The 24,976-nt window shown below is 38.5% G+C and overlaps 1 pseudogene; it reads right to left on the reverse strand.

Annotated features, from left to right (window-relative positions):
• Positions 1-3,241: 3,241 nt before the first annotated feature.
• LOC126058668 (N-alpha-acetyltransferase 50-like) lies at positions 3,242-16,227 on the reverse strand (annotated as a pseudogene).
• Between the last annotated feature and the right edge of the window lie 8,749 nt (positions 16,228-24,976).

Consider the following 24,976-nt stretch of genomic DNA (forward strand, 5'->3'; position numbering starts at 1 on the left):
TCAAAGTAAATTAAACCAGATTGTATAATTTAGGTTCATTGCATCAGAGAGCTCTTGTTAATTTAGTCCATGATATAATATCCTGGGGTCATAGTAAAATTAAGAACTAGATGCATAAATGTCAGAGCTCAGTATCATAAATTTGCCCCTTTATATTTGTTCTGTGATGAGGTGGTGAACTCATTAAAATATAAGCATTGTGTATATTTCTGCCTAGTGACCATTCATACAGAATATAAATCTGAACTAAATGTCAAATTTGTAATGTAAGCAGCTTACATTAGACACATATTTAATGGAGACACTGTAAAGAGATTCAGGAATGCTCATGCTAAAGTGAGGGGGTTACTAGGGAGGTATTGAATATATTATAGTGTGTAGACGATTGGAAAAAACTTATTGAAAGAGGCGACCTGAAGGCGCAATTTTTTTTTTTTTATATTTCAGATAAAATAGCAATGTTCATATTGACAAGTTTAATTCTTAACTGCACAAAATAAATTTAGCCATTTAAGTATTTTTAAAGTTACTCCTGCCAAAAAATGGAGGGGGCTTTTCTTTTCCACCACCACACACTATGGTTTCCCGAGTTCTGTTTTTTGGAGAACTTTCAGTTGATGAGTAAACTGCTTTGGGGATATTACAGAATTTCTTTCCCCAAGTGAAAACTAATCTGAACAAATTATATATTGGGTAGATTTCTCTGCAGATTCTTTTCTTCAGAACCTAAATGCAATATCATACGGTATAATTTTTACCTATTTTCCCCATAATAAAACTGTCCTGAAAAATATGACAGGCATGTTCTGTGATTTTACATTTAATAGAATTATTGTTTTACCTCGAACAAGATAATTTTTCTATCATGTATCAAAATGAACAACTCAGCATGGGACACTTTCAGTATTTACTGACTCATAGGCATTTGAACTAGGGCCCAGCTTCTATCTTCTCCGTATCCATCTCCTCTGGAAGTGGATGGAATGATTTAATATAAGTTTGATGTAGGGAGAATTAACCCGTTATAAATGTTTATAATTTAGGTTAAGTCACTGTCTAGTGTGGAAAAAGAAATTCGGTAATGATAGGGACCCTACATACTCAATTCAAAATTTGATATTTTTTCATCCTTAAATAACATGTACTTAATTGTTATAAGGCAGCTATTCTGTTTTCAGTAACCACATTTAGGGATAGAGTCTTAGGACTGATGAGATAGTCCAGGTGAAATGGTTGTAGAAAGAGGCAATGTGATCTCGGAAAACTCATTTACACATCAAAATCTATTTAGGTAACTGGAAGTTTAGAAAAATGCTGAGTTCCTCAAACTGATAATGCTTCTGTAAGTCAAGTACTCTTCTCTCAGCCAAGAGCAAGCAGTTTACTCATGAAGGTTGAAAGTGCCTTATGCTAAACCTTTCTCCTAAGATTTGAGCTGCTTAAGAAACCAATACTCACAAAACCAGTGTGGTCTTGCTACACTTTTACTACCTTCTGGCTAAACCCCTGTATACTCATTCATCAACTGTCTTCCTTTTCTGTATTATTCGTGGCACTCAGTGAGACTGTTGAAGTCTACTGTACTTTCATATTCTCAAATAAGAATTTAGGGTTATAAAGTGTACATAAACATTTTGTAAAATCTTTTTGTCCTTTAATATGTTTGAAGAGATAGGACTTATATACCAGAATTTTGCATAAAAGGATAAATATTATGAATCAATCTTCTTTTTAAAGTCAAATGACAGAAAATTCAAGCACTGTACAATGTTTTAAAATCCAATGAGAACAATTTGTTGGGCTATCAGTATTGACAATGTAAAAAATTTAAAATATTGGAGATTGGACTATGAAAATCTTAGCTGTCTCCCATTTTACAATAAGTTATCAGTCTGTCAGAACCATTTCCTGTATACCAGAAAATTATCTGGCACAAACCAGTCTGGTCAGTAAAGCAGGTCACAGTGACATTTGCATTAACGCTTTTAGACTTCTGCTTTTCCAAGAATAGAAGTGTATGTCTAACAGTTCCAGCGTTCTCCAAATCCTTAAACTCAACATAGTAGCCACAGAGAGTAAGCAAATCCCGGCTGTTCTCCAACAGATAAGCAATAGCACAGCTACGTTATTTTCAAAAACACTGTCTGGATATTCTTGCCTTTATCATCAAATGCTTACTGGCCACAGGGTTAGTGGCCTCACTGGCTGACATTAAATGCATTTATTGTATCACAAGTCCATCAAAGCTTCCTTTTAGGTACTTTTTAACATGTTCAGAAGAAAACACCTGCTTCAGGTTTATTTAAGGGTAGTGACCTATGGAACATCAACTCATTTTTAAGATTAGACATTTACTGACAAAAAAGGGTCAGAGAAAAAAGTAAATCACAACAAACCGCTTCAGGTCAGTTAAAGACCATATCTCTAGCTAGGATCTTAAAAAACAAAACAAAACTCATGAGCCTACACTCTAAAAATTAATGCCGCTGGTAACAATCGGTAGCAGGAAAAATGAACCTACCAACAACCAGCCCACTCATTAGCAAAAAGCAATTTAACTGAAATACTGAGACCAAAATATATAGCACTGCCTACCCAAACTGCCCCGCCCACCCTCTGCTACCAACAGGGAGAGGAAACAATTGCTTCAAAGAACAAAATAAGCTTAGTATTTCTCACAAGCATAACAATGGTCCAATTCTGGAGACAGTGCTAAGAAGGACTAAAGGTGGAGTGAAGGCAATGTCTAGGAGTTAGTATCCCACACACACACAAAAAAAAATCCCACAAATAGTCTTTAAAAACCCGAAGTACCACAAACACTGAACTTGTCTGTGAATTAGAGAACAAGATATTGCTGATCCTTCTTTTTGTCTTTTGAAATACACAATATTTTGTAAGCTCTGCCCTTCAATGTGAAAGCAGAATAGTAAAAAAATCAGCTAAAAATCCAAAATTATTTAATACTCAAAATTTTGTGATCATATATCTTAACTGTGAAACTGAACATATCAATACCTTTTCCTTCCTTCAGTCAAACCATCTTACAAAAATAAGAAAATGAAAACAATCCAAACATGATTTTTAAGGTCCTTGAAAGTATTAAAACTTTTAGAGGAAAGGGAAAGAAATTGACAGGACTAAGGAGGAGGGGAAAGCCTTAAAAGGAAGAGGGGGAAATCAATGAGCCTGTCTTTTATTTGGCGACAAGCAAGCTCAGTAAAGTTCATTTGTGATTTGTTCAGTTGTCTATGTTTTGCACATCCGCATTCTGGCCAGAAGGGCTTTGAGGTTTTTCTGCAGCTCTAAGCCTCTGTGGCCTCTATTCTCTTATAGTATTTTTGTCTCAATAATCTGAAAGCCAGACTTCCTGTAGAATTCCATTGCTGACTCAGTGCTGACCTGGACGTGTAGATAGGTGTTGTCAAAAGTACCATCATTTCCACATATGTTTATGACAATGATTTAATATTTTAGTTCCTATTTTTAGCCTTCGGTAAGGTGCCAGGCATCCTAGGTCATGATGTAAAAGTCTCTTCGGTTTCTGTGAACGATCCACCCTACAGCGTACGGCACCTAGTGCAATATCTTGAAATACGCAAGTTTTGCTAGCTCACCAGCCTCCAGGACATTCTTGTAGAACTTGTCATTGTAGCAGACTGGAAAGATGACCTGGTTTAATCTCTTCAACTGTTTAAAACTGGATGATGTCACATCTCCTAGCTCGATCCGGGTGCCTTTGATCTTCCCCGCCTGCTGAGCTACTCAAGCCTCCTAGCAGGCCTCCTCGCCTGGGGCAGGAAGCTGAGCGGGAGACGGAGGCGGCGAGACGCGAGCGCCGCCCTGTGTTTCCTGCCACCACTTTGGGGCGCTGGGTTTCCACAGATGCATCTGGGGCGTTCGGCTCCCGCCCGCGCTGAAGGTGTAATTTGAAGGAGAGAACCATTTGTGGTATTACAGAGGGAGGGAAGTTGATCTCAAAGTTTGTATGGTACATTTTAGAGCTAATTCGACTGGACAGCTTACAAAACACGCACACACACACACACACACACACACACACACACACACACACTCTCTCTCTCTCTCCCCCCTCCCCCCCAAACCCCAAGAGGAATAACTATGTCTTTCTGTTCCACTAGGGGGCCTTTAGGGCCACAGCAAAAAAAAAAAAAAAAAAAAAAGCAATAGTCATGCTGAATGAAGTCTGCACCCTACTGCTCTCTGGGACAAGGAAATGTTTAACACCATAATATAATTTTGTAATTTCTTATCCATAATTTGGGGGTAAGTGGAGGACATCTCTAAAAATCTGCATAGTGTATGCTTGACTTTAATCACACATATAAAATATTAACAGTACCTACTTGGTTTCAAGCCCAGTTACTAATTTTAGGACCCACATCTTTGGTGAAATTCAATTTCCTCATTTGTAAGGGTTGTGGAAGCAGTGAATGAGACATGTGGAATCACTTTGTGATTTATGACACATAATTGATTTCAGTTCTGAATTTTGGCTCTTTAAGTTTTAAAAAATTTTTTTTTGTTGTTGTTGAGAATATACACAGCAAAACATACACGAATCCAACTGTTTCTACGTGTACAATTCAGGGACATTGATTACATTCCTCGAGTTGTACAGCCATTCTCACCCTCATTTTCTGAGTTGTTCTTCCCTCATTAACATAAACTCACTGCCCTCTAAAGTTTCTATCTAATCTTTCAAGTTGCCATTGTCCTCTGACCCCATATAGATAACTCTTAAAAGAACATAATGCTCAAGTCAGACCTTCTTTACTAGTTAAGCTAAACTACCCTTTGGTTTTAAGAAGACTTCAGGGGATATTTTTGGTTTAAGGCTTAAAGATTACCTCCTGGAAACTTTTTAAAAAATTCATCCAGGCTCCATGGCTCCAGAAATTGTGGAATCCATGAGAATTTGAAATTCTGTTCTATATTTTCTCCCTTTCGATGGGGATTCTTCTATAGAATCTTTAATTAAAATATAAGGCTCTCTTTATTATGATTTAGTGTTACTTCGGGGCTAACACTGTACTAGTCACAGATAGGAAAACACTGAATATTTCCTACCTTCCAGGAGTTCCAAGAGGGGAAAGAACAGCTGTTAGGTGCTTAGCAACTATTCCATCCTTGGATGTTTTCTTTTTAACATAGTTTAAAGTATTAGTCACCTGTAGGAGCTCAATAAATATTTCTCCACTGACTAACATATGACAGGCAGATCAGGTAGTTGGATGGAGCACTTTTATTCACACAATGTAGCATGTGATCTTATACATGGAAATTGGCAAAATGTACAAAGAGTAACCTAACTGGCTTTCAGCAGCCAGCTGTGCCAGTGAGTTTTGGTTTATTATCTTTTCTATGCCTGCTATGACTTGCTTATATAATCTCATGCATAACATCTAATATCTTACCAAGAGCTTAACACTATGGCTTTGAATACAATTATGTTACCATCTGATTAAGAAATGCTTTTCTAATGTGATACTTTTCATAAACCTCAAAACATTCAGAGAATTCTAAAGTCTTCCATTTGCCTCATCATTTCTCATAGCACTAGTGCAACAGGTTGGCTGCCTAAGTATTATGGAGTACTTTGACTGTTTAGCTTTCTAACACTACAAATGTGGTGAAACAGTAGCAAAGCAAAGATTACTCACAAAGTGCAAAGGTTCAACATCTGCCCACAAAAACAAAGACTGAGTCATCTTATTAGTTAGCTCTTAAAAGCAAAATAGAACCGGATAACAGTAGGATACCGGTTGATCTATGAGATAAAAAAAAGTTACTTTGAATTGCACACTATTTTGAAAAGATAAATATTGATGTCAACCTGCTAATGACAAAGTGAATGTAAGGTGGATGGGGCCAGCTGGCAGGCCTTGTCTGGGCAGAGACCCTGCGCTGGGTTGGTTTTTGTAGGCCTTGTGACTGTATTACTGATCATGGATTGTGGGGGCAAATGACAGCATGCTGTGACATTCCTGAGTCAGTTCTCATCCAAAATGGGCAAACATAAAATATAAGATGCTTGGGCACCAGCCCACTGTGAGTGGATGCTTAGGACGAGGTAGGTTGACACAGGCCTAAAAATAATTTTTTGAGCCAAAGAGGAAATAACTGAAACAACTTTATGAAGGAGGGGGAGAGTAGGAATAGGGTAGTTTGTTATGAGCAGCAACTAAGAATGAACGCCTAATTTTACTATATGGCACTTTGGATCAGTAAAGACAGTCTACACACATTTATAAATTTATGTAGCACTAGCTCATACATGCACATTGTGAAAAACTTAGAAGAATTCAAAGGCGATATAGTGAACAGTTAGTCTCCACCCCTTTCCATGTCTCCCAGCCACCCAGTTTCCCTCTGCAAGGTGACTGCCATTGCCTCCTCCTCCTCCTCTCTTCTTCTTTTTGTTCTATTGCTGATTAATCCCTGTAAACTCAAGTTCAGAAACTTTCAAGATTTTATTTTCTTACCTGGTTAAATTTCACCTTATTTACCTGTGTTTCAAAGCCTCAATGCTTTGTTTATTTTTCTCTATTTAATCTCCTTTTCCAGTTCTCCTTAACAAGCTTCCTGTGTCTTGTCCCTAGATGAACTTGTTTCTAACTTCCTAGACATCATTCATGTTCTTTGCTCTCCTCTGTTGTTGGTGTTAGGGACCATCGAGTCTATTCCGATTCATAGTGACCCAATGTGGCAGAGTAGAACTGCCCCATAGAGTTTTCTTGGCTGCTATCTTTATGGAGGCAGATCACCAGGTCTTTCTCCTGTGGAGCCCCTGGGTGAGTTCCAACTGCCAGACTTTTAGTTAGCAGTTGAGCCCTTAATTGTTGCACCACCAGGGCTACTTTTACTTTCCTCTAGTCTATCTGTATTCTCTGCTTCTTTGAGCCTGAGGCTGGTCTCCTAGATCATTACTTCAACCTGGGCCAATTTTTCAGGCATCTACAAAGGTGGTTGTGGAAGTTACTGTTTTCGGTATTCCAAAATAAGGCCTAAGTATGTTAAGTAAAATTATTAAATTAAGTTATTTGTGCTGGAGTTATATAAATTAAAAAAAAAAAAGGCAAAGTGATGGTTAGTTCAAATTTATCAGACATAATCAGAAGTTAAACATTTCTTTGGTTATTGAAAAAAATTTTTTTGATTTTCAAAACAGGATCCCAGGAGAAAAAGAATAACAGTAGTCTGTGGTGGTGAAAAGTTGTAAATCACTAAATATGCACATGTTTAGTACTTAATTATTTGTAGTGAAGTTGTGAGGGCATGATCTTTGAAGTCAGGCAGACCTGGGTTTGCCACTTCGTATGACTTTGGAAAATTTGTATTAGCTTTTGATGACTTGGTTTCCCATCGAGGAGATGAGTCAAGGCCAAGTAAACCACTCAGCACAACACCTGCAGTATAGTATATGCTCAATAAATGTCATGTGTTATTATTATTGTTATGATATTTTATTTGCTGTTTTTTGTGATTGTTCTTGTACTAGGCATAATAGCGCCTTCCTCCCTCAAAGACACCTATGTCCTAATTGCTAGAACCTGTGAATATGTTCCTTACATGGCAAAAGGGACTTTGCAGGTGTGATTAAGTTAAGAATCTTAAAATAGGGAGATAGCCTAGGTATCTGAGTGAGTCCAGTGTAATCACGAGTTAACCAAAGCAATTGCCGTCAAGCTGATTCTGACTTATGGTGACCCCATGTATGTCAGAGTACAACTGTGTTCTATATGGTTTTCAATGACTGGTTTATCAGAAGTAGCTTGCAAGGCTTTTCTTCCCAAGTACTGCTTGGTGGACTTAACCCTCCAACTTTTTGGTTAGCAGCTGAATGTGTTAACCTTTTGCCGCTTAGGGACTTAAGAGTCTCTAAAATATAGAAAATGGAGACAGAAGAGTCAAAAAAGGAGATGTGTCAACAGAGTCAGTGTCAGAGTCAGGGTGATTTGATATTAGAAGGAATTAACCTGCCACTGAAAGCTTTGACAATGGAGGAAGGGGCCTTGAGCCAAGGAATGTAGACGACTTCCAGAAGGTGGAAAAGACAAAGAAAGATTCTTCTTTGGAGCCTCCGGAAAAGGAACACGGCCCTGCTGATGTCTTGATTTTAGCTCAGTGAGACCCATTTTGAACTTCTGACCTCCAATACTGTAAGATAATCAACTTGTGTTGTTTTTAAGCCACTGTATGCAAATTTGTTATAGCAGCAGTAGGAAACTAATATACCTCCCTAGCTGGATTCTTTTATGAAGACCAATTCTGTGTAACTCATAGTACCCAGCACAGTTTTGGGTGCAAACAGAGATTAATAGGTGCTAGATTAAAAAAAAAAAAAAAAAATTTTTTTTTTTTTTTTTTTTTTAGATTTACAGGGGGTTCCTGCAGAGAGCCACAACAACTTGTAACATGCCCTTTTCTAGTAGAGAGAGGAAACGAGTTAACCACAAGTCAGTGGAGAAAAGGAAACTGGAGTTAACCAAAAGCCAGAACTCTTCTGAAAAGGATATCTACTACAACGTAAGTTAAAAATACTGGGAAATTCCTCATCTCACTGCCAAGGACAAAACTGGTGTTAAATCCGTCTACAGCTCAGTCAGGGCTTTCCCCTCATTGTGCCTTCTCCAGTAATTACAGACAGTTTACCAGGTCAATAATGTTAACTCTCACGTATTGAACACATAGTATGTGCCAGACAGTGTACAGAATGCTCTACATACATTATCTTATTTAATCCTCACAAAATTGCTATGGTTGTCAAGATGAAATGTAGCACATTGTTTTTTAAACTTCAAGTCATGACTCAAAGGATCTTGAAGTCAGTTTGATGGAGCATAATCATAATAAAATAGAATTAAAAAAATCAGTATGTTGCATGAAGAGTAGGTAAATTTCCTAAAACTTTGGTTTCAATTATATATACATATATATGTTTCAGTTATACATACATACATACATATTGGGTTGTGTTTTAAAATATATTTCTTATTATGGGTCATGGTAAAAATATTTCTTATAGTGGTGTTATGGATTGAATTGTGTCTCCCAAAAATATGTGTTATAAATTTTTAAACCCTGTGCATGTGGTTATAATCCCATTTGAGAATAGAACCTTTTTTCTTATGTTAATAAGACTATATCAGTGTAGGGTATGTTTTAAGCCAATTGCCTTTGAAACATAAAAAAGCAAATTAGGCACAGAGAAGGAAGTACAAAAAGATGGGAAGATAACCAGTCACGTGAAGATCACCAAGGAACTGAGGAACAGAAGCTGAAGGGACAAGGATATTTCCCCAGAGCCAACAGAGAGAGAAAACTTTCCCCTAGAGCCAGCACCCTAAATTCAGACCTCTAGCCTCCTAAACTGTGAGAAAATAAATCTCTATTTGTTAAAGCCACCCACTTGTGATATTTCTGTTACTGTAGCACTGAGAAACTAAGACAAATAGGTTATAGTAAAAACATCGGAAAAACACAAATGAAGAGGTAGATAACGGGTTCTATGAATAGAGTTCCAAAAAAAAAAAAAAGAAAAAACAACCCAAACCATGCCTCCTTTTTTCATTGTGCATTCAGCAGTGATTATTACATGAGCATTCAGCTTATTGACAACGAGTATCCCATGAGTATTCAGCTTATTGGACAGATGCTTTTCACTCCTAGATGTCGGAGAGCAGTGGGAAGCACATGATCTTTAAAACTTTGAAAACATAACATAGCTCTTTAATAAAATAAGCGTGCATTTAAAATTAGAAGTTCTAATTATAAGAATGTGGGGGTTCGGGGTACCCAATCAATGATATCATTCTTCCCCTCCTGAACTTGGAGCCAAGTGAGAGATGGACTCAGTAGTCAGCAGAGAGAGACCAAATGCTGGCTGTAGTCCTGATAAGTACTGTATTGGAGGGTATGGCCCACAAGTGCAGTCACAGGGAACCTGTAAGACAGACTTCAAGTCTGAATTAGACAGAAATACTGGCTGAGTCACTGGCACAGCTGGACATCTTTCAGCCTCTCTGGCAGGATCAGGTCCCTCATCACAAGGCAGAGGGAAGACAGATTTATTAATTTATTCAAGCACTATTTATTTCTTTAGCACCCAGCATATACTAGGCATTGTTCTAGGTGCTGGAGCTTCAGCAGTGAACATGAGAGAAAAAGTTCATTCTCTCTTGTGGTTTTATGTTCTTGTATTTATGGGGTGGGTGGTGGGAGGACCAAGAAAATAATGAGATACATGTGTCCTGCTGACAGACTAGCTCTGAAAAAGGTTGAGAAAGGACTGAGACTTGTCTTGGTTCCTTGTCCCAACTTGGATATCAGATAATTCCTGTCGGAGAGTGGGAAAGAGAAGGCAAGATGCCAGGAATATTAGTATAATCTCTTTAAGGAAGCACCCACCATGCATCTGTTTGTTGTACGGTGGTGGCTTGCATGTTGCTATGATGCTGGAAGCTATGCCACTAGTATTTCAAATACCAACTTGGCATGGCATATGGACAGGTTTCAGCAGAGCTTCCTAAAACAGGTTAGGAAGAAAAGCCTGGTGATCTACTTCTGAAAATTATCCAACGAAACCTTAGGGATCACAACAGAACTTTGTCTGACTTGCTTGTTTTGGACATGTCACCAGTAGGAATCAGTCTCTGGAGGAGGATATCATATTTGGGTCAGTGAGGGAAAGGGAGACCCTCAGTGAGATGGATTGGCACAGTGGGGCTCAAACGCACCGACAATCATAAGGATGGCGCAGGACCAGTCAGCTACTCCTTCTCTTGTACATAAGGTCGTCATGAGTCAGAGTTGTTTGGTTGGCAGCCAGCTATTTACCCACCCACCCACCCACCCTTCCTTCCTTCCTCCCTCCCTCCCTCCATCTATCTACCTACCTATCTATCTACCTGTCTATCTACCTGTCTATCTACCTACCTACCTACCTACCTACCTACCTACCTACCTACCTACCTACCTACCTACCTACCTACCTACCTACCTACCTACCTACCTACCTACCTACCTACCTACCTACCTACCTACCTACCTACCTACCTACCTACCTATCTATCTATCTATCTATCTATCTATCTATCTATCTATCTATCTATCTATCTATCTATCTATCTATCTATCTATCTATCTATCTATCTATCTATCTATCTATCTATCTATCTATCTATCTATCTATCTATCTATCTATCTATCTATCTATCTATCTATCTATCTATCTCCCTCTCTATTTACGTAAGGAAGCGTGAGACAGGAGAATGGAGGTTTCTGTCTTATAAAAACTAATATATGCACACAAGAATAAAAAAGATACTGATAATATATGCACACAAGAATAAAAAAGATACTGATACTCCTAAGTATCCTTCCTTCCACTCTCCATCAGATAACCGTTTTTAACATTTTGTTATTTATCTGTATCTTTTTTGATGAACATAAAACCTACAGAGTATGCATATGTAACCATTTAAAATATTTGGTAGGTATAAACATGGAAATTTAAAGTGGAAAAAAGATAAAACAAATAAATGAACAGATTTTCTAGGTGCCCTTTCTTGGTAAATACAACTGCCGTAGATTAATTTCCTTAATTTTTTTCCTAATCTCAGAAAAACTAACACATATTTTCTTGCATCTGTTGTGCTTCTCAAAAAATCTTGAGTCTTTGCCTTGTTCATCAGATATTAAGTACCCACTATTTAAATCTACTCAATGGCAAGGGTTTGGTTTGGTTTTAGATTTACCAGATAGGTCCCTGGGTGGCACAAAGAGTTTGCACTCAACTACTAACTTGAAGGTTGATGGTTCAAATCCACCCAGAGGCACCATAGCAGGAAGACCTGGTGATCTGATTTCATAAAGGTTAAAGCTGAGATAACCCTATGGAGCACAGTTCTACTTTGTGACACACATGAGGTCCCCATGAGTCAGAAGCAACTCAATGGATTGGTCGGATTTTAATTTTTTTTTTTTAAGTTAAAGATTAAGCTCAAGATTTAAGTCCTATCTGTGCTTCCAGGAAAACTGATCTCAGCTGTACTGCTGAGAACCCTTCAGCGCTCTCCCCTGATGTGTGTACTGATTGAGAGTCCTTCTCTCTGGGCATGGCATCTTCACATCTCTGTGCTCCAATCCTACTAATTACCTGGTCCTTCTCTTGAAGGAGAGCATGCCTTAAAGCTCTCTGAGAAGTCATCATATCACGTCTTCTATGCCTAATCTTGTGTGATCTCTTTTCTTACTCTCCTAGGCAGAAAGATGGTGGAAAGCTCTCATGTCACTTTCTCTTTTGATCAGGAAGGAGTTATATATTGGAATTATGGTGTTAGGTTACCATTTACAGTTAAATTGTTTAAATTGGGTGCCTTAGTTAGCTAGTACTGCTGTAACAGAAATACTACCAGTGAATGGCTTTACCAAAGAGAAATTTATTCTCTCACAGTATAGGAGGCTAGAAGTCCAAATTCAGGGCACCAGCTACAGGGGAAGGCTTTCTCTCTCTGTTGGCTCTGGGGAAAGGTCCTTGTCATCAATCTTCCCTTAGTCTTTGCACAGGAACCCAGGGTCCAAAAAATGCGCTCTGCTCCCTGCACTGCTTTCTTGGTGGTATGAGGTCCCCTGTGTCTTTCCGCTTGCTCTTTCTTTTTCTTAAAAGAGATCAGCTCAAGACACAATCCAATCTTGTAGAATGAGTCCAGCCTCATTAACATAGCTGCCAATAATCCTGACTCATCAACATCGTAGAGACAGAATTTACAACATATAGGAAAATCACATAAAATAACAAAATGGTGGACAATCACACAATACTGGGAATCATGGCCTTGCCAAATTGATATTTTTGGGGGACTCAATTCAGCCCATGACATTGGGTAAAAGGTTATTTTTCATAGAATGAGTAAGAATTACTCTTTAATTAACTAAGTCTCAAAATGTCCAAACTTCTGATATAATCTGTTCTGTAAGTGTAGTGAGTTATTCAAACTTTTTGTCTTTTTTTTTTTGTACTGTCAAATGTGGGCTTTGTTTTGAGAGAAAAACTCAGTTTTACTTGTGGCAAATTAAGGCAGTGTTGTAAGGAATTGAATGATGTCTTTACAGTAAGGACTAATGAAGATTAGAATGGGAGGTCTTCACAAACACCTGACTGGAAGATGGATTGTGATCTAGCCAGTGTGGTTCAGCTGCAGTCACACATCAGAACTTAATGTACATTCTTCGGCTTCTTGGACTGGGCAGAGGCAGAAACAGGGAAACAATAGAGGCCAAATGAAACTTTCCAGCATGACTGGTTTGTTTACATGGAGCCCTTTGGAATGTAGACCAAGAATATGTCCTCTTCTCTTCCTGAAGACTCTTGTCCCTTCTCAAAGATTCTTTCTTCTGCAGGTTCTGTCTCCATTTTGTTACAAAGTTTTCTACTCTAGCCCCATTCCATTCTGCTGCCTGACATTTTTGAAACTTAGATTTTTGTCTTGTATGGCTTTCATTCTTTTCTTTCATTTTGGTACCTCCTTTTTTTTTTTGTAGTACAGTTTTTCCCATTTCTATCAAAGATGACTTTATAGATTTCTCAATCAGTAAAATAAATATTGTCTCTGCTTGTTTATTGATTGCTTGATTGACTGGATTTGGTGGAAATGATATATGTATGAAGGAACCTGGTGGTACAATGGTTCAGTGATCGGCTGCTAATTGAAAGAAAGGTTGGCAGTTCAAACTCACCCAGAGAGGCTCCACGGAAGAAAGACCTAGCAATCTTCCGTAAAGATTATAGCCAAGAAAACCCTATGAGGCAGTTCTACGCCATCACATGGAGTTGCTGTGATTTGGAATGGACTCGATAGCACACAATAACAAAAACATATGTGTATGTACCATTACAAGTACAAGGTTTTTAATTACTTCTGTTTTGGTTAAATGTGTTCAGTGCCAATATGCAGCACATACTCATGAGGATATCAGTGAGAGCAATTTTACTTAGACCACAGTTCTTTCATGAGTTTACTGAGAGTTTTCAAATCTGTTAAGTGCGACTGAAAATGTGGCACTCAGACTAGCAGCACTGGCATTATCTGGGAGCTTGTTAGACCTGCAGAATCTCAAGCCCCAGACAGACCTATTCATTCAAGATTACCAGGTAATTGACATGCACAACAAAGTTTGAAAAGCACTATTTTAGAGAACATTCAGAGACCTGTGACTTTTCCTGCTCAAGGGTTATAAATGGGGTCTTGAGTTTCATAACTAAATAATCCTAATTTAGTACTTTAGACTACAGGTTATCTTGGCGGCTTCAAAGAGTAAAATACAGTGACTGATATAGTGGTTAAGAGCTCAGCTGCTAACCAAAAGATTGACAGTTTGAATCCACCAGCTACACCTTGGAAACCCTATGGGGTAGTTCTACTCTGTTATATAGGGTCCCTATGAGTAGGGATTGACTTGATGGGAACAGGTGTTTTTTTAAAAATATATATATACATACAAGGAAGAATAGAACTTGTTAAGTATTTGGAACAATTGTTTTGAGAGGAGGCATGAATATTTCTATATTGTTCTCAATTAAGGGTACCTGTTTTGCTCTACAAGTTTGCAAAAACAATATATTTTCTTAGTCTTCATTTGAACGTCTGGCCAGTTGGAGAAGCTAAACTTGTATAACCAGTTTAATCTTAACAATCATGTTCAGAAAATAATATGTAGAGTTCCGCCTAGTTCCTTTTCTACATAAGTCTTCCCATGATCTAGGTAGTGCTACAGACTTAAGGAAGCTGGTAGGCGTCCAGAATTCTCCGTGTGCCTTTGTGAATCACTTTACCTGATCCAACTTGTAGCTTCATATGATGGCTTTTAATATTGAGGGATATCTGAGGATGAAAAAATTAAAGTAACTCTGAGCTTATTAAATTCTTGGTTGCCGTCTTTTAGGAAGGTTTACTTTCCTGGTACAACATGTTTTTCGTCACTGGTTTTTATTTTATTTTTGGCTAAAGTTTTAAGTCTTTTATTCATAAAAAATAAGATGTAGTTCTTTAGATATGCTGCTTTGTAATTAGGAAGCATAATAAATAGTTATCCTCCAATTGTTATTCTCCAGGCACATTCCCACTCATGAGTAAAGGACAAAATTCAGACCAGGATTCAGGTGATTCAGGCTTTATTTTCAAGTAACTTGACTGAATGTTATGGTTTGAATGATTACGGAGATACTTTGCGCTTTTTGAAAGAAGATCGTTCACAAATAAGATTAAGTGCAAAACTCAGAGAGTGCCAAAACTGCATAGACTTTGTACCAACCTTAAAAAACTTTCATTCAGAACCAAAACCATGGAGCCCCTTATAAGAAAATCTACAGACTTGCTTATTCTCATGACTGGCAGTGGGCTTGTTACCGGAATAAGGTTCTTGCCTCTCACTGGTCAAGAGTGAGCAGGTAAGGCACATAGAGTTTTCTACATGAGCAAAGCTTTTTTGAAGAGGCTTTTAAGCGGAGATGAGGAGGGCCTTAAAGCAATGCTTACTTCCATCTCACAGAACAAAAGATGGGCCTGGGTTTTTAAAAGTTCTTGGGTGGGAAAAGATTCATGTTTATTCATAGGCACAGGCGAGGATATGTTAACCACGGTGTGCTCGGCAGCTTTCTAAGATGGCACTTTTTCAGGAGGCCTCTGGGATTTGTAGAAGGACTTATTATGGGGTGTTGCACGTCCAGAGTCTCTTACTCCCCAGGTTCGATTCCCTGGCTGCCGCTGCAGCGCTTACTGCACTTGGTGGAAGGTCACACAGCGGTCACAGGTGGGTGTTCTGTGCGTGTCCCTGGGGCTGGTTTTCTCCAGCTGCTTCTGAAAGGCAACTTTAAAGAAGCTTGCGGGCTATTTTCTGATACCCTGCCCCATTGTTCTGGGGGAATGGCTTTGTTTCTGCACCCTGGACCATTTCCTGTTACTTCGTTTGCAGATTTGGAGGCCCCTCTGTTCCCTGTCTTAGAGTGAGAATCTGTGTGGGAAGGGATATAACTGGACCTTTCACCAGGGCTTCTGCCCTGTGTCTCTGGATGATCTGACCAGTCACTGTTGCCACTATCACATTGGCCCCAGGGAACTTGTCTATATCTCCATCTTCAGCAGTCAGGCCTAGCTGTGAGCACACACCCCTTCTCTGAATCCCCTGCAGCATAGCTGAGACCATGTTGTAGAGTTTACCAGGGTCAAAGGATAACAACAGGGAATTACAATACAATGAGTTATAAATAGCTGATCACTACATGTGGCTTGCTCTTCAGAGGCACAGTTTTCATCCCCACTTCACAGGAGTACCAGGAAAAACCAGGAAGAGGAGAGCAATTTGAGAATGTTCCTCCATTTCAGTCTTCCCAGACAGTTCCTTCTGTTTTTAGCTCTTTACTTTCCTCCCACCTAGGAGGAGGTAGTTCTCTGATGATTGAACAGTTGCTTCTTCAAAGCCTTCAATGAAGAGGCTTATCTGATATTGGGGAAGAGCATGATAAACATTGTTGTTGTTAGGTGCCTTCGATTAGGTTCCGACTCATAGCAACCCTATGTACAACAGAACAGAACACTGCCCAGACCTGTGCCATCTTCACAGTCTTTGCTATGCTTGGGCCCATTGTTGAAGTCACTGTGTCAATCCATCTCCTTGAGGGTCTTCCTCTTTTTCATTGATCCTCTACTTTACGAGCCATGATGACCTTCTCCAGGAACTGGTCCCTCCTGGTAACATGGCCAATGTATGTGAGACGATGTCTCGCTATCCTTGCTCCTAAGAAGCCTTCCAAAACAGGTTTGTTCATTCTTCTGGCAGTCCATGGTATATTCAATATTTCTTTGCCAACACTGTAATTCACATATGTCAATTCTTATTCAATCTTTCTTACTCATTATCCAGCTTTCCCATGCATATGAGGCAATTGAAAATACCATGGCTTGGGTCAGGCTCACCTTAGTCCTCAAGGTGACATCTTTGCTTTTCGGCACTTTAAAGAGATCTTTTGCAGCACATTTGCCCAATGCGACATATTATTTGATTTCTTTACTGCTGCTTCCATGGGCATTGATTATGGATCCCAGTAAAATGAAATCCTTGACAACTTCAATCTGTTCTCCGTTTATCATGATGTTGCTTATTGGTCCAATGGTGAGGATTTTTGTTTTCTTTGTATTGAGGTGTAATCCATACTGAGGTCTATGATCTCTGATCTTCATCGGTAAGTGCCTGAAGTCCTCTTTACGTTCAGCAAGCAAGGCTGTGGTCATCTGCATAACACAGGTTGTTAATGAATCTTCCTCCAACCCTGATGCCCTATTCTTCTTCATATAGTCCGGTTTTTCATATTATTTTCTCAGCATACAGATTGAATAAGTATGGTGAAAGATACAACCCTGATGCACACCTTTCCTGATTTTAAACCACACAATATCCCCTTGTTCTTTTCAAACGACAGCCTCTTGTTTTAGGTACAGGCTCCTCATGAGTACAACTAAGTTTTCTGGAATTCCCGTTCTTTGCAATATTATCCATAATTTGTTGTGATCCACACAGCCGAATATCTTTGCATAGTCAACAAAACACAGATAAACATCTTTCTGATATTCTCTGATTCAGCCAAGATCCATCTGATATCAGCAATGATATTTCTAGTTCCATGTCCTCTTCTGCATCTGGCTTGAATTTCTGGCACTTCCCTGTCGATGTACTGCTGCAACCATTTTTTGAGTTATCTACATCAAAATTTTTCACGAGTGCGATATTAATGGTATTATTGGATAATTTCCATATTCTGTTGGGTCATTTTTCTTTGGAATGGACACAAATATCGATCTCTTCCAGTTGATTGGTCAGGTAGCTGTCTTCCAAATTTCCTGGCATAGATGAGTGAGCGCTTCCAGCATTGCATCCATTTGTTGAAATATTTTAATTGTTATTCCATCAATTTCTTGAGCCTTGTTTTTCACCAATGCCTTCAGTGGGGCTTGGACTTTTTCATTCAATACCTTCGATTCTTGATCATATACTACCTCCTGAAATGGTTGAATGTTGACTAATTCTTTTTGTTACAGTGACTCTGTATATTCATTCCATCTTCTTTTGACGTTTCCTGCATCGTTCAAATTTTGCCCATTGAATCCTTCATTATTGCAGCTCTAGGCTCGAATATTTTCTTCAGTTCTTTCAGCACATTTCATTATAATGTTTTATTTTGTCTTCTTGAGCTGCTCTTTGAAATCTTTGGTTCAACTCTTTTACTTCATCATTTCTTCCATTTGTTTTAACTACTCTATGTTCAAGAGCAAGTTTCAGTGTTTCTTTTGACATCCATTTTGGTCTTTTCTTTCTTGTCCTTGTTGTCATCCCACAACTCGTCTGGTCTTGGGTCATTAGTATTCAATGAGTCAAATGTATTCTTGAGATTGTTTCTAAATTCAGGTGGGATATACTCAAGGTCTTACTTTGGCTCTTGTGAACTTGTGCTAATTTTCTTCAGCTTCAACTTGAACTTGCATATGGGTAATTGATCGTCTGTTCTGTAGGTGGCTCCTGGTCTTGTTCTGACTGATGATATTGAGCTTCATCATCATCTCATTTTACAGATGTAGTTAATTTGATTTCTGTGTATTCCACCCGGTGAGATTCATGTGTATAGTTGCTGTTTATGTTGTTGAAAAAGATATTTCCGAAGAATAAGTCCTTGGTCTTGCAAAATTCTATCATTAGATCTCTGGTGTCATACCACTAAGGCCATATTTTCCAACTACTGATTCTTCTTCTTAGTTTCGAACTTTCCCATTTCAAATACCAGTAATTATCAATGTGTCTTGATTGCATGTTTGATCAATTTCAGACTGCAGAAGTTGGTAAAAATCTTCAGTTTCTTTATCTTTGACATTAGTGGTTGGTTCATAAATTCGAATAATAGCTATCTTAACTGGGTTTCCGTGTAGGCATAAAGATATTATTCTATCACTGACGGTGTTGTACTTCTGGATGGATCTTGAAATGTTCTTTTTGAGAATGAATGTGCTGCCATTCTTGTTCAATTTGTCATTGCTGGCATAGCAGATCATGTGATTGTCCAATTCAAAATGGCCAATACCAGTCCATTTCAGTTTATTAATACCTAAGATATTTATATTCAAGCATTCCATTTCATTTTTGACAGCCTACAATTTTTCTAAGGTCATTCTTTATACATTCCATGATTTGATTATTAATGGATGTTTACAGCTTTTTCTTTTCACTTTGAGTTGTGCAACATCAGCAAATATAGATTCCGAAAGCTTTACTCCATTTATGTCATTAATGTCCATTCTACTTTGAGGAGACAGCTCTTCCCCAGTCATATTTTGAGTTCCTTCCAAGCTGAGGGGCTCATTTTCCAGCATTATGTCTGACAATGTTCAGCTGCTTTTCATAAGATTTTCACTGGCCAATATTTTTAGAAGCAGATCACCAAGTCCTTCTTCCTAGTTTGTCTTAGTCTGGAAGCTAAGACTTGTTCCTGGTTACTATTTTTTAAACAGCTGTATATAGTGTCTGGCTTCATCCTGTGATTCAGAGTTTTTTGAGATGTTCCTTTGGCTGAACTCATTTGTGGTTGCTGAGATTCGAGTCCTCTATACTGATATCCTCATCATTTACTCCACAAAGTTTTACCAATCCCTTCCTAAGCATAGACACCTGTTGTGGGCACTATAGGGAAACAAAAGATGACTAGGATTTGGTTCCTGACTTCAGGAAGCTTAGAATCCTGTGATAGGTGGAGATGAATAAACAGATTCAGCAAAGCAATGCAGACAAAATAAAGCATTATAGTATAGTGCTATGTGAGCTTGAAGCAGTGAGTCTCAATTTTGGCTACATGTCAGGATCACCTGGGAGGACATTTACAAATGTCAATGCTCATGCTCCATCCCAGAGAGATTAAAAAAAATTTTTTTTTTTTACGTCACATGAATTATAGAGATAAAATTCCTTGAGACTTTAGAGAGGCTCCTTTCACTGTCTTTCTCAAAGAACACCCTCAGTAGGCTATAAAAAAAAAAAAAAAAGATATTTAAAAAGCAAGCAAACAACTAGACAAACAACAAACACCTAAAAAAAATCTAGAATAATCTGCAAGCCAGTGCTTTCACATGCTAAAATTTCATAATGCAAAAGATTTCTCAGGACATGTGTTTCCTCATGTGGTGGTGTTGTTGGTGGTGCTGGTCTGATAGTAGTTGCAGTGTGCGCTGCCTTTCTCTTTGCTTATTGCCCTCTAGCTTTTATTTGTCTTTTGTCTCCATTGTGAACTAAAGGCACATATGCTGGATAATATAACTCTTTAATTTATGAGTATATTCGTTTATGTATTTTTGTAAGTTAGGTATTATGCGTGCCACCTTCTGGTCATTATTGAGAATGAACCTGAAGTTGGAAAACAGGAAGATCAGCGAGAGCTATTTTAGCCTGGAGCACTGCTTTCCAAAGCCTCATTGTCCATTGACAATATTACAGCTGCCTTGAACGATTTGCCATCAAGTCGATTCCAACTCATGGCGACCCCATGTGTGTAAGAGCTGCTCCATTGAGATTTCAAGGCTGTGACCTTTCAGAAGTAGATCACTGGGCCTTTCTTCCAAGGCACCTCTTGGTGGATTTTAACTGCCAACCTTTTGGTTAGTAGCCGAGCACTTAACTGTTTGCATTACCCAGGGACTCCTGAAACTGCCTGTGGTGCTTGTTAAATACAGATTCCTGGACTATAGCCCACACCTATAGGATCAGAATTTCTGGAGGTGGGTCAGGAATCTGTAACAAGAACCTGGTGATTCCTTTGCTCATTGAAGTAGACAAACTATTGGCTTAGAGACCTTATGAGGACTTTTAGACCAGAACTTTTCCACCACTAATTAGTTATGTCACTTAGCTGCCTTCCCTTCCCTCCCATACTCCCTGTCTCCCATCTGCAGGGGAGACTAAAGTAATCCATGTGTCTTCTTAATGGGACCAAAGCTGTTATCACCCTGAAAGCACAGAAGCCATGGTAAACCCAGCCCCGTGACTAACTTTCAGCAATAACTTTTTCATTATGATACTTATATTTTTTAAGCTTTATTTCCTTTAAATTTCACAGACCACTTTTATTTACCTCATTTCATTGATTCTTACAGTTTACTGTCTATAGACTTCCCCAAAAGACCATGAGACAGAATTTTCTTTAATTTTAATATGTATATACACACACAGGTCATATGTATATACACACACAGGATAGGGGTAGACCTCCCCTAAATGACCAAATGTCCTAACGTGTATCCTTTCTAGAGGTTTCCAGATTGTGTAATTCCTGTTTTTACAAGCTTTAAATTTGTAGTAGGCTCTTTGAATATATTGTTTCTTACTAAGGTTTTTGAATATACACTGGAACTTTTGAACTTCTTTGTCATTGTAGATATCATCTCTGGGATAGATGTAGCTGGAAACTTAGACTTGTCCTAGTAGTATGACTGGCTCCACCATTGAAAAAATTTATTTTTTTTTGATGATTCAGTGACCCTTTTATTTACCTTATTGCTCATTCAATAAATATTTGTTGAGTGAATATTATGAGCAAAAGGAGCCCTGGTGTTGAAATAGTTAAGGTGAGCTACTGCTAACCGAAACATCAGCAGTTTGAACCTATCAGCCACTCCTCGGAGAAAGATATGGCAATCTGCTTCCATAAAGACTACAGCCTTGGAAACCCTACAGGGCAGTTCTACTCTGTCATATAGGGTCATTATGAGTGGGAATTGATTCGATGTCAATGGGTTTGGTTTTTTGGGTTATTATGAACAAGCTACTATTCCAAAGGATATCCAAACCAAAAAAACCAAACCCAGTGCCGTCGAGTTGATTCCGACTCATTCCAAGGGATATAGCAGTGAATAAAACATACGAAAATTACCTACCAGTCTTGAGCTCACATTTTAGTGGGAGATGACAGGCAACAAACATTAAATAAGTATGATAAGCACTGTGGAAAAAAATAATACAAGGAAGATGGCTAGTGAGTAGTGAAGAGTTTGCAATTATAAGGTAGTCACTGACTGATGAGGGGATTCCATTCTGATGACTGTCATAAGTTGGTTCTGACCTAAGTAGAAACTTTTTTTTTTTTTTTTAGTTTTCATTATTATCAGTATCTTTATAAACCCAATCTTTATTTGTCTTTGGGCATTAGAAACATTACATATAAACTTATGGATATATTTTAATACATGTATACATACATAAAAATACACAAATTATAAAAATTTGCTCCAATGATGAAGAAGAGTTGGTCAATGTTGGCATTTTGTCAGTTGTTGTAATAATTCCACTTGTGGAAGGTTTTGGATCATCTGGATTATCCCTGGGGATGGGGATGTTGTTTCTAGTCAGAAAATTAGCGAGAACTGTTGGCATGGTTCTTTTCTTTTTTAATTCATCTATTTTGCTGTAACATCTCACTGCTTCCCGAATCTGCCTGTTGACTTTAGTGAAGCGATCAGTATTTAGGTCTGTGTTTTCAAGCAATTGAAGCCCCTCATTTAGTTTAGGAAAACTCCGGTGTAATAAAAATTTTTTTTTTTATTGTGCACTAGGTGAAAGTTTATAGAGCAAATTAAATTCCTATTCGATAGCTTGTACATAAAGCGTTTTATGGCCTTGGCTCCATTCCCCACAATGTGTCAGCACTCTCCCCGTTTCCTCCCTGGGTTTCCCATTTCCTTTTGTCCTGATTTTCTACCCTGTCGTCGTGCCTTCTCAACTTTTGTTTTTGGGAAAATATTGCCCTTTGTGCCTTCTCAACTTTGTTTTTGGGAAAATATTGCCCTTTGATCTCATAATGATTGTTCTAAGGAGCATGTTCCTCTCAGGTGTTACCATTTTTTTTTTTTTTTTTTTTACAGGCTTATCTTTTATTTGGCTGAAAGGTGATCTCCAGGAATGCAGTTCTTAGGACGGTAGTCTTGGCGGTTCCTCCATTCACTGTCAGATCAATAAGTCAGGTCTTTTTTTGTGAGTTTGATCCTTTGTTCTACCTTTTTCTCCTGCTCTGTCAAAGACCCTCTGTTGTAATCTTAGTCAGAGTGGTTGGTAGTGGTAGCTGGGCATCATCTAGTTCTGATCTTGGAGTCATGTAGGCTGAGGTTCATGTGGTCTATTAGTCCTTTTGATTAATTGCTCCCTTGAATCTTTGGTTTTTCACTCACCTTTTCTCTGGACTGGAAGAGACCAATAGTTTTATCTTAGATAGCTGCTCTCAAGCTTTTAAGACCCCAGACACTACTCACCAAAGTAGGATGTAGAATATTGTCTTTAAGAACTTTGTTGTGCCAATTGATGTAGATGTCCCCCAAGTCTATGGCCCTTTACTTTTGAACCTGGGAACTTCATGCCACGAGGTGTTTAGTTATGTCTGAGAGGTTTCCCTGACTGTGCCACTTATGTGCTCTGTTGTCTATATTAATATATAAGGAGCACATAGAGTCATGTATCTAGAAATTTCCAACACTAAACCTATATCTGCCAGTGGATGTACTTCCTTATACCCTCCCTTACCTCTTGGTATATCTGTCTGTGTAACCATTTGTAAATTACTGTTTGTTAACATTATTGCTACAGGATTGTCTGTGCTATAGTAGTTACTGTAGCTGTCCTTTATTTCTGCATTCCTCTGAGTGTCTTCTCTTGCTGTGGTTATGTTGTGCTGACTTCTCCCATATTGCGTATTGCCTTTCTCTTCACCAATATTAACGTGTGTCTACTATCTGTCAGGAAACCCTGGTGCCATAGTGGTTAAGAGCTATGGCTGCTAACCAAAAGTTCGGCAGTTTGAATCTACCAGGCAGTCCTTGGAAATCCTATGGGGCAGTTCGACCCTGTCCTATAGGGTTGCTATGAGTCAGAATCTACTCAATGGCAATGGATACTACCTATTTGGTAATTTTCTGTTTCTTCCTCTCACTGTAAAATTTCTTGACAACTTCTGCTCTTTTTCTTCCTCATTTTTTTCTTCTTTACATTTATTTCCTCTTCAAAATCCATTAAGTCCTTATTCATCAGTTCCACTTCTTTTTGATCTATGAGCTGTTCCACATTGGTGATAATCAAGCTGTAAATTCAGTGTTCTTGCCATTTGGTTAATTTTTCCACCTGTCTTCTATAATATTATCCTGATTAAGTGCTTGGAGCATGTTCACATAACTCAGCATTTTTTTCCATATCCTCTGTATGCATTTTCCTGTTAACTTCCTCCCAGAAAGATGCAATGTTTCAGATACACTGACAGTTGTAAACAAAGTTCGTCATAACTTGAATAAATCATAAGTCGGAGGCTACTGTAGAGTGATCTGGGAAGACTGACAGAGAAGGTGATATTTGATGTAAAACCTCAAAGGGGTGAGAAACTCCTGGGGGAAAAGCATCCAGATAGAGGGAATCACAAGTACAAAGGCCCTGAGATGTGGACTTGCTTGGCGTGTTCCAGGTAAGCAAGGAGGCCCATGTTGCTGAGTCTGAGAGAGCAAGAGGGAAATAGTAGAAAATGAAATCCAGAGGTGACCAGGAGGTGTATTAAGACTTTGTAGACCAATGTATGTACTCTGAGTGAGAAGTTTTTAAATAGGGGGAGCATGTTTGAAAAGGGTCATTCTGATGCTTTGTTGAGTAGCAATAGAAAAAGGTGACGACAAAGAATAGGAAAACCAATTAGAAGGCTGCGGTAGATTGTTCAGCAAATATTCACCTCCTCTCCCCCTCTCTGCTGGGCAGGGTGAATCTCCCCAGTCCACTAGCATTAGGTTTGGCCATTTGACTTGCTTTAGCAGAAATAAATTTTATTGAAAACCACTGAGATTTGAATGGATTTAAAAAAATATAATTAATAGACTTTATTTTTTGTATAGTTTTA

This window comes from Elephas maximus, chromosome 15 (genome assembly GCF_024166365.1).
Source record: "Elephas maximus indicus isolate mEleMax1 chromosome 15, mEleMax1 primary haplotype, whole genome shotgun sequence".
NCBI classification, from domain to species: domain Eukaryota; kingdom Metazoa; phylum Chordata; class Mammalia; order Proboscidea; family Elephantidae; genus Elephas; species Elephas maximus.